Source organism: Macrobrachium nipponense, chromosome 16 (assembly GCF_015104395.2).
Source record: "Macrobrachium nipponense isolate FS-2020 chromosome 16, ASM1510439v2, whole genome shotgun sequence".
Classification (NCBI taxonomy): domain Eukaryota; kingdom Metazoa; phylum Arthropoda; class Malacostraca; order Decapoda; family Palaemonidae; genus Macrobrachium; species Macrobrachium nipponense.
Genome location: NC_087209.1, coordinates 37,976,611 through 37,986,270, shown reverse-complemented (window position 1 = coordinate 37,986,270; position 9,660 = coordinate 37,976,611). Strand labels below are relative to the sequence as shown.

The window sequence follows — 9,660 nt, the reverse complement described above, 5'->3', positions numbered from 1 at the left end:
CATCAACGTAGTAACAATATACATATGACAATAGTATGTATGTAGATAGTGCTAATAGTGCAATTGTAAGCATTTCTTAACCATGTAAATCCTAATGCTCCATATAATAAAAATTATAGTTTATGCACAACAAAGAATATTAAAAATTATGTATGCAGTACAGTGGAACCTCAGTTTTTGTACATAATCTGTTCCAGAACCTCCCACAAAAACTGAAAAATAATTTCCATAGGGAATTAATGTAAATACAATTAATCTGTTCCAGACACCCAAAAATATTAACAAAAAATACATTTTGTACATGAAAACTTACCCAGCAGATATATACTTAGCTATAGACTCGGTCGTCCATAGCTAAGTATATATCTGCCAGGTAAGTATGTACAAAACTTTATTGTATCTTAACAATATCATATTTACAGGGAGAAAACACAGTTTTACATACAAAAAACAATGAGAAATTAAATATAAATAACTAATGAAATTAATAAATGAACATTTAACATCACTTATTTTTATGGAAAACACTTGGGAGAAGGAGAGGTTATTGTTTGGAAGGGGAATCTCCCTCCAGAAGGACTTCAGGTATCAAGGACCTATCTGGGGTTACTTCGTCTTGGTTTTTTACTATCAGAGGTTACTTCCCCACTTCGTCTTTTACTGGCACTAGGACCATCTCGAGAGTTCTGAACCCCTGCTGCACAACAAAACTGCTCAGATACATTTGTTTTTGGCTTTTCCTTAAAATTTGCCTAAAGTTAAACATGGCATTGTCATTAAACATGTTGGAGACACAGATTACAAGTCTTTGTTGGGATAATAATTCTCCACAACATTCCACTTTGCAAACATGTCCTTAATCCCTGAAGTAAGCACATTATGTATGCCCATTGTTTTCTGAATTTTTCAAACCAGCCTCTGCTGGCCTTAAATTCACTAATAGTAGTTCTTGTTGTAAGCATTCTATCACTGAGATTGGCATGCAACTTCCTCCAACACTGCTACAAGTTCTTTCTTTAATTCAATAGTATGTCTTGCCCTTTTTACAGAAGGACTAGCACTTGGAACTTTCTTTGGCACCATGATAGCTTATTTAGCAGTTGCACTCGAATAAAAAAGCACAAAAACAATGAAAAAAAGCAGATTGGGTCAAGAAAGAAAATGGGATGCTTTGTTTGGATGTCAATACAGAGCCTGGTGATGCGCTGGGCCCCAGATGGAGCATTTCCGAGTGTACAAAAACTGAGGAAGCATACAATAACGGACAAAATTTCATAGAAAAAAAGTCTACGAAAACCGAAACATAGAAAAGAGAGGTGTACGAAAACAGAGGTTTGGCTCTGTTTCTTATACAGTACAAGGAGTAAAAATAAATGATAAAATTTGGGAAACAGTATTTCTTTACTTTACAAATAAGAAAAAATTTTAAACTAAACTGTAAATTAACCCTCTTACGCCGACCGGACATATTTTACGTCGACATTTTTTGTCTCCCGTGTGCCGACTGGACGTATTTTACGTCGACTTACAAAAGTTTTTTTAAAAATTTGCTGAAAAATACTTATAGGCCTACCAGCCTAAAACTTTTGAATCACGCGCCTTGAGGGATGCTGGGAGTACATGGATCAAAGTGTTGTTTTGTTTACAGTTGTTACGCAGGTGCGCAAGCGCGAATTTCTTTCTTGCCGCACTAAAAAGTATCTGTGACACATCTCGGAAATTATTTCGTCACTTTGACATAATTTTTGTTCCATTGTAAATTAGCCGTTACATGAAGTATTATATATGAAAATGTTCGCATTTTTATGTAAAATACAACAATAACATACACATGATTGTAGCTTTTATCAGTTTTGAGATATTTTCATATAAATAACAATAATTGCCAAAATTTCAACCTTCGGTCAAATTTGACTCTACCGAAATGGTCGAAAAACGCAATTGTAAGCTAAAACTCTTATATTTTAGTAATATTCAATAATTTACCTTAATTTTGCAAGTAATTGGAAGTCTCTAGCACAATATTTCGATTTATGGTGAATTTATGAAAAAACTTTTTCCTTACGTCTGCGCGGTAACTCTTCCGAAAAAAATCATACATGCGATTGTGGTAATGTTTGCACCATTTTAAAATTAGCCGTTATATAAAGTTTTATATATGGAAATGTGTGAAATTTCATGCACAATACAGCTAAAAACAACCCATGGTTGTAGCTTTTATCAGTTTTGAGATATTTTCATATAAATAACGATAATTGCCAAAATTTCAACCTTTGGTCAACTTTGACTCTACAGAAATGGTCAAAAAACGCAATTGTAAGCTAAAACGCTTATATTCTAGTAATATTCAAGTATTTACCTTCATTTTGCAACAAATTGGAAGTCTCTAGCACAATATTTCGATTTATAGTGAATTTATGAAAAAAATAACATTTTCTTTACGTCCGTGCGGTAACTCTTCCGAAAAAATCATACGTGCGATTGTGGTAACGTTTGCACCATTTTAAATTAGCCGTTACATAAAGTTTTATATATGAAAATGTGCGCAATTTCATATAGAATACAACTAAAAATAATTGAAGGTTGTAGCTTTTCTCATTTTTGAAATATTTGCATATAAATTAACGAATAAATAAAAAAAAAGTAAAAAACGTTCCGGGACGGTTCGGTCAACTTTGACTCTACCGAAATGGTTGAAAAACGCAATTGTAAGCTAAAACTCATACAGTCTAGTAATATTCAGTCATTTATCTTCATCTTGAAACAGATTCGAAGTCTCTAGCAAGATATTTAGATTTATGGTGAATTTAAACAAAAATCTTTCCTTCCCTCCGCGCGCGGATTCTCCACCACAAATCTCCGAAATGCGTACGTACCATTCTTGGAATATTTGCTCCGTTTCATATTAGGCATTTCATAGAGTTTTATATATGAAAATGTGCGCAATTTCATGTAGAATAAAACGAAAAATATTTGAAGGTTGTAGCTTTTCTTATTTCCGAAATAATTGCATATAAAAAATATATATATAAAAAAATTTGACATTCGGTCAACTTTAACTCGTCAGATATGGTCGAAAACTGCAATTTTAAGCTAATACTCTTACAATATAGTAATATTCAATCATTTGTCTTCATTTTGAAAGAAATTGGAAGTCTCTAGGACAATATTTAGATTTATGGTGAATTTTTGAAAAAAATATTTGTTTACGTCCGCGCGTTACGAATTCATGCATTATTTTGTGATAATATTTTCTCTGTGTTGCTTTTATCGTTTTACAATGTGTTATATACCAAAATTATTGCAATTTAGTGTACATTACAAAAAAAAAAAATAACATGTTACCTTTAACCGCTTTGCGCACAGCGCGATTTGAATACAATTATATATGAAATTTAGTTTTTGCGCTATCATATATCGCATTATTTATATATGATAATGATAATTTTTTTCATTTCTGATGGTTGCATACTAAACTTCAGGCAATGACAAAAAAGGAGCCAAAAATGAACTCTTAATCTTGAAAACTAAGCGCGCTGTGATTTTTTGAAAAAAATATTTTTTCCGCTTCCGCGCTCACTCTGAAACACCTCTGGTTTTCTATGTATATATTGTAAAAAGCACCAAATTTTCATAAGTCTGGACTTTACGTGATATATTTAGTGTTATTATTTTCATAGTTTTATGCATTGAAAATTGTGTCAAAACTCCAAGAAATAAAAAATAACAAATGATAGAGTGGAGAGTGTGTGTGTGTTTGTATGAGACAAATTAGTAACAAAATGTCAGAAAGGTCATCAGGGTCATCCTTAGAGCTTTTCTAGGTGGAGGAGACCCAAGAGGAGAGGATAGTAACAGCTGTAAAATGCAGAAGCTGACAAAGTCCAAGGCTGAGGATCGTCTGTAGTAGTAACTCTTCTCCTTTCTTTGCCTTTTGAGTGACTTTGACATTCCATTTTATGGAAGTATCTGTGTGAATTATGCTGGACACTTTGCTCATCTTCTCCAGCGCCCATTTCAGAAGTCCATCTCCAATTTCCAATTCGTCTTCCTCCTCTGATGTGGATAGCTTAGTCAGATCTTCCAGCTCCTCATTCGTCAGCTCAACATCCTCTTCAAAATACTAGATAACATCATCATTAATTATGTCCCCTTTACTATCACCACCAGCTTGTCTTGCCAAGTTGACAATCCTCTGCACCTTGCCATCAATAGCCAGGAAACCCTTGGAAGTTATTTATGACCTCTTTCTGCATATTCTTCCAACTAGCATTCAGTGTTAACAGTTTCAATTTATCTATTGATTCCTGGATCAACGTCTGGGTCAGTACAGATAGCTGCATGTATCATATCCAAGATGTCCATGGTGTAGGTAGCCTTAAAGAAGAGAATGATGATTTGGTCGAGAGGTTGGAGAAGCACAGTTGTGTTGGTTAGCAAAATCTTGACCTGCACATATCGGGCGTCAATGGTGATGGATTGAGGATGTTCAGGAGCATTACCAGTTATTGAGAGGATTTTGGAGGGGAGGCCTTCCTTCTGTATATAACTTTTGTCTTCAGGGATAAAACATTTATAGAACCAGTGGGTCAACAGCTTCACATTAATTCATGCTTTTATGTAATGTTGATTCTTGTTCTTATTCTTCAGACCATAGAAATTTTTCACATGGTACACACACAAAGCCAGCCACATAGCACTAGTCAACTTTTTCTTCCATGCTTTATGACCTTGCTCCTGCTTCACACTTTGATGTACGTAGATCATGCTAAACATCTTCTTCCACTTGGTTGGGATTGTAACCTTCATCTTGATGAATTTCGTAAGCCCTGTGTAAAATGTAATGACAGCCTCTTTGTCAGCAGATCCCATTTCTCCTGTAATCTTGATGTTTTTTTGTTAAATCGATACTTGAATCAATTTAACCATTCCCATCCAGATGCATATGGCTTGGTTCCCTCTTTAATATCAGTCTTATTGCTAAATTACTCATACGAGGATAAGTACTTCTGTCGTCAAATTTTTCCATCAATAGGCCCCCTTTTCTTTACTTTTCTTGATGTTTTGTTGTTGTTTACTTTTCAAGACTCTTGTCCTAGATTTCTTTTCAGTATGAATAATAACTAATACCTTTCCCTTTTTCTGCTAAAAAAAACTCGCAGGTCATCTTAATCTTGCTGTCAGTGATGTAAGAAACACTTTTAGCCCACTTTGAAGCCATTGCACAAGTGTAGTAGAGCTTTTTGTGACAGAGACAATGGAAAGTGTGGAGTGCAATTCTGCAGTGGTCTGTTCTTTGGGATAGACACTGGGTGGAACAAAGGGTAATGAATTGCTGTATGTTTTGTTTTGGTCATTTAAAATTTTTCCTTCCACAACTCTAATCACTGGGTACTAGATCGACAGATAACAGCATCTGACTACGTATACAAGTCATTGTTTTGAGAAAGCAAATTGCACTGTTTTGTATGTCAGACCATCTTCTATCCTCCGTATGTGGAGTAAAAACAAAGCAAACAGTAAATGATACTATAAAAGTTCTCATCAAACTAATTTATAAAAAGTATAAGACTATTCCATAATTTAAGGTGGTTTCATGCTAGTGATTAGCCAGCAAATGCAGTTGCAGACATTTAGGAAGACCAAGAGAATCATAGAGAAAGGGGATATAAGATCACCTTTACTGAAAGGAGACCAGGCATAAAGTGCATAGGACAGAAGAATGTAGAGAACACATTTTACAGCTGACCTCTTGAAGGGAAAAGCCAATGTAAAGGTACGGTAATTCTCTCTCTCTCTCTCCCAGCTAATACTAGTGTACAGACCTCCCCACTAGCCACAAATGTCCGATGAGGGGCTGTATGCACTACTACAAGAAATAAACAACAAACTGCATAAAAATGGGAGATTTCAATGCAGCTGTACACTGGGACATGATGACCTCTGCATCAAACGTAGAAGGAAAGAGACTTTTAGATTTTTATAAAAGATTAATTCCTCCACCAATAGGCTGACAAACTTACTACAGGAAACAACATGCTAGACATCGTCCTATCAACAGAAGATAACCTAAAACACAGGCATAGATAAGTACTGGGAAGCCTTTCTATATGAATACACAGAAAAATGCTGTAGATGTATACCATTAAAGCAAATACTAACAAATGGCATCCTTCAGCCTAAGTGGTTCAACAGAGAAATTTAAAGTAAAATAAAAGAAACAGATTGCACAAATCAATGAACCCACACCCAACACCAGAAGCAGCAAGCAGGCATGAAGAACCCTGTAGAATGGTGGACAAATTAGTAAGAAATGCAAAGATAAATGAGGATAAGAGAGTTGTATCAGTTTGTAAAGAAAACCCATAAGAATTCTTTGCTCATATTTTGATAGTAGGAAACCAATAAAAAATAGCATAGATCCCCTAAGGGACAATAGAGGAGACCTGGTGAACTCAGATTTGGAAGAACCAGAGTTATTGAATTAAGTTTTTACTAGTCTTTTCACAATTGAAAACGTTACCTCAATACCGGCCCCTGCTATTATATATGAAGTGAGAGAACTGTTTGGCAAAATAATATTTACAGAAGAGAACATTAAAAACCAAATAGACAAACTCAACAAGTTCAAATCTGTGCCCCCAGTTTACTAAAAAGGTCCAAGAGAAGAACTGGGAAATTATTGACCAATCTGTCAAACGTCGGTCAATTGTAAGATTTTTTAGTCCATAATGGCAGATCAAATTGTGGATCACATTGATAGAAACAACTTCTTGTTAAACAGCCAACACGATTTTGGACAAAACAGATCCTGCCTATCAAACCCATTGTTAGTTTTTTCATAACATGCTTGGTATTTACGACAGTGGTATAGCAATAGATATACAGTGGTCCCCCCATATTCACGGGGGATGCGTACTAGACCCCCCGTGAATAGTTAGAGCCCTCAAATGTTTGGAACCCCTATAAAAACGTTAAAAACAGCCTATTTTGTTAGTTAAAATTCAAGAAAAACCCACTAAAAATTTTCATACTTGGTTTTTTTAATAGTTTTATCACAAAAAGTGCATCTTATGATGAAATTGATAAAAAAAAAAAAAAAACCAGGAATTTGTGGCTATTTCTCATAGAAAAATACAGCAAACGTGCGAATTTTTCCCGACTAATGCGGGGAAACGTTCCCGAGAGAAATCCGGGAATGTGTGAGTCCGCGAATCTGGAGGATGCGAATACCGGGGGTCCACTGTACTATTCTTAGGTTTCCAAGAGGCCTTTGACAAAGTTCCACACAAGAAACTAATGACAAAATTTAGAGCTTTAGGAATTGTAGGAGAAATAGCAGACTGGATTGAAGACTGGCTGACTTATGGAAGACAGATTGTAACAAATGGCGAAGAATCAGAGTGGGCAGATGTGACAAGCTGAGGTTCCTAAGGGTTCTGTCCTTGGCCCTCTCTTGTTTTTTATTTACATTAATGTCATTGATGTAGGCTTAACTAGTAGGATAGCCAAATCTGCAGGTGACATCAAACTAGGTGTGAATGCAGCAGACCCAGATACAGTGGAAAATTTAAGAAATGATCTAAAGAACATAGGAGAGTGGTCAAAAAGATGGCAAATACCTTTTAACTTGAGTGTAAAGTGTTATAAATAGGAACAAACAACCCTCATGCCAACTACATGCTGCTTGGGAATGACATAGATAGTGTAAAACAAGAAGAGGACCTTAGAGTCATTATTACCAAGGACTTATAATCCACAAAACAGTGTATAAAAGCTGAAAAGAAAGCACAAAAACTAGTGGGATACATAAAGAGGTAGTTCAAATACAGAAACAAGGAAACGGTGCTGCAGCTCCACATTGTTAGACCTCGTCTTGAATATGCAGTACAGTTTTGGTCACCAACAGTAAGAAAGGACATAAATAGATTAGAAGGGGTACAAGCAAGAGCCACAAAGTTCATTCCATCCATCAGACAAATAGGTTACCAGAGGCGACCAGAGAGCCTGAACTTGTATGGCTTAGAAACAACAATTGCGAGGACAACTAATAGAAACATACAAAATACTGAAAGGCATAAGAAAAGTAGATTGTAACCTATTTACGTTAAACGAAAACCAGACAAGAAATATAGATGGAAACTAGAACCTAAGAGACACAACACATCACTCGTGGGAACTTCTTTACTTACAAGACATTTGACATGTGAAATAAATTGCCACCAGAAGTTGTAAACAGCAATAGCATGGAATAGTTTAAAAGAAAGCTAGACAAAATCATTAGGACACTGTGAATGAACAGTAAAACCTGCTCCAAGAGATAAGTGAGCACACGATGTCTCCTCGGATGGACTAATAAGTCTTGGAGACATCCTAATCCTTATAACTCCTTGTAACTATCTCTCTCTCTCTCTCTCTCTCTCTCTCTCTCTCTCTCTCTCTCTCTCTCTCTCTCTCATAAAGTTTTATAAACAGTTTTTATCACTGCAATATACCAATTTTTAAGTAGAATACATATGTATAGCCTCTATAAAATGTTGATAATTGCCTGTTGCTTGTAATATTTAGTGTGATTTTATTATGTATGACACTCATTTTGAGGCATTGACTTCAAGGATTATGCTATTGACTTTTGGACTAATGAACACATTTTTATTTAGTCTCTGAACTCAGTAGCATTATTAACAAATGTAATAGATATACTTGTTACTGAGATGTGTTATTTTCATCCGGTCATGCTGGCTACTAATGTCTTTTTCACCAGATTAACCCATTACTTCCCGAGCATAGATCCGGTTGGAATTTTTTGATGAAATTTGAAACTTGACTTACTTATAAGTACTGTATGAACAATGAAGTCCAATTTTTCCAATATATTTGTGGGAAGTAGGGTTTTTTGATACGTACATATATGTACTCATGGAAAGTAGCCCTGGAGTTAAATACATATATTACAAAAGTCATTGAAAACACAATAATATGCAATTTAAGGATATTAAAAGTCGTTTTGTCTTAATTGTGAAGTTTTTACTATTAAGTTCAATTAATTTTGTTTAGCTTTCTGCTCCATTTCAAGAATTCAGTCTGCCCCCAACCCCCCTAAAATATAAAATTTGAGAGAAAAATTTAAAATGCTATAAAACAGTTACTATTTTGAATTTTGATGCATTGGCTTATTTTTTTTAGAAGCTAAAATATCTAGGTGAAAATTAATGGTCTGAAATTAGAACATTTGAAACTATGCCATTTTAGTTTTAGACAACAACTAAGTAAGATGATAATCCTCGAAGCAGTTAGCTGAGAGTCCAACATCACATTTCCTGCATCTGTAGAGGCATCTTGACTTGCATCCCTTGCAAACGTTTCTCTGCTGCGTTTTGATGATATGGTGGCCAATATTATCATATCGGATTGTATCTCTGTTTTGTTGAGCATGAATAGTGGGCTTGTCCACAATGGCAAAGTGAGTGTACCTCATTACATCATCAAACGTATTCCTGGACATTGCTTTTATCACCAGTGCATTGTTGGTGTCCTCACGTCTTTACCAGTACATATGCCTCCTAGATGCTGATACATATCCAGTCAAGTACATAATAGCATGGCTTGTTCGAATCATATCTATGTTGACTATGGCCCTAAAGCCCTGATTGTTGCGCT

General features: G+C 35.3%; 1 protein-coding gene across 1 annotated transcript in view; it reads left to right on the top strand.

The window, feature by feature from the left end:
• Positions 1 to 9,660, top strand: part of LOC135195676 (golgin subfamily A member 2-like) — a 212,058-nt gene that overhangs the window by 141,150 nt on the left and 61,248 nt on the right. The gene's annotated exons all lie outside the window — the stretch shown is intronic.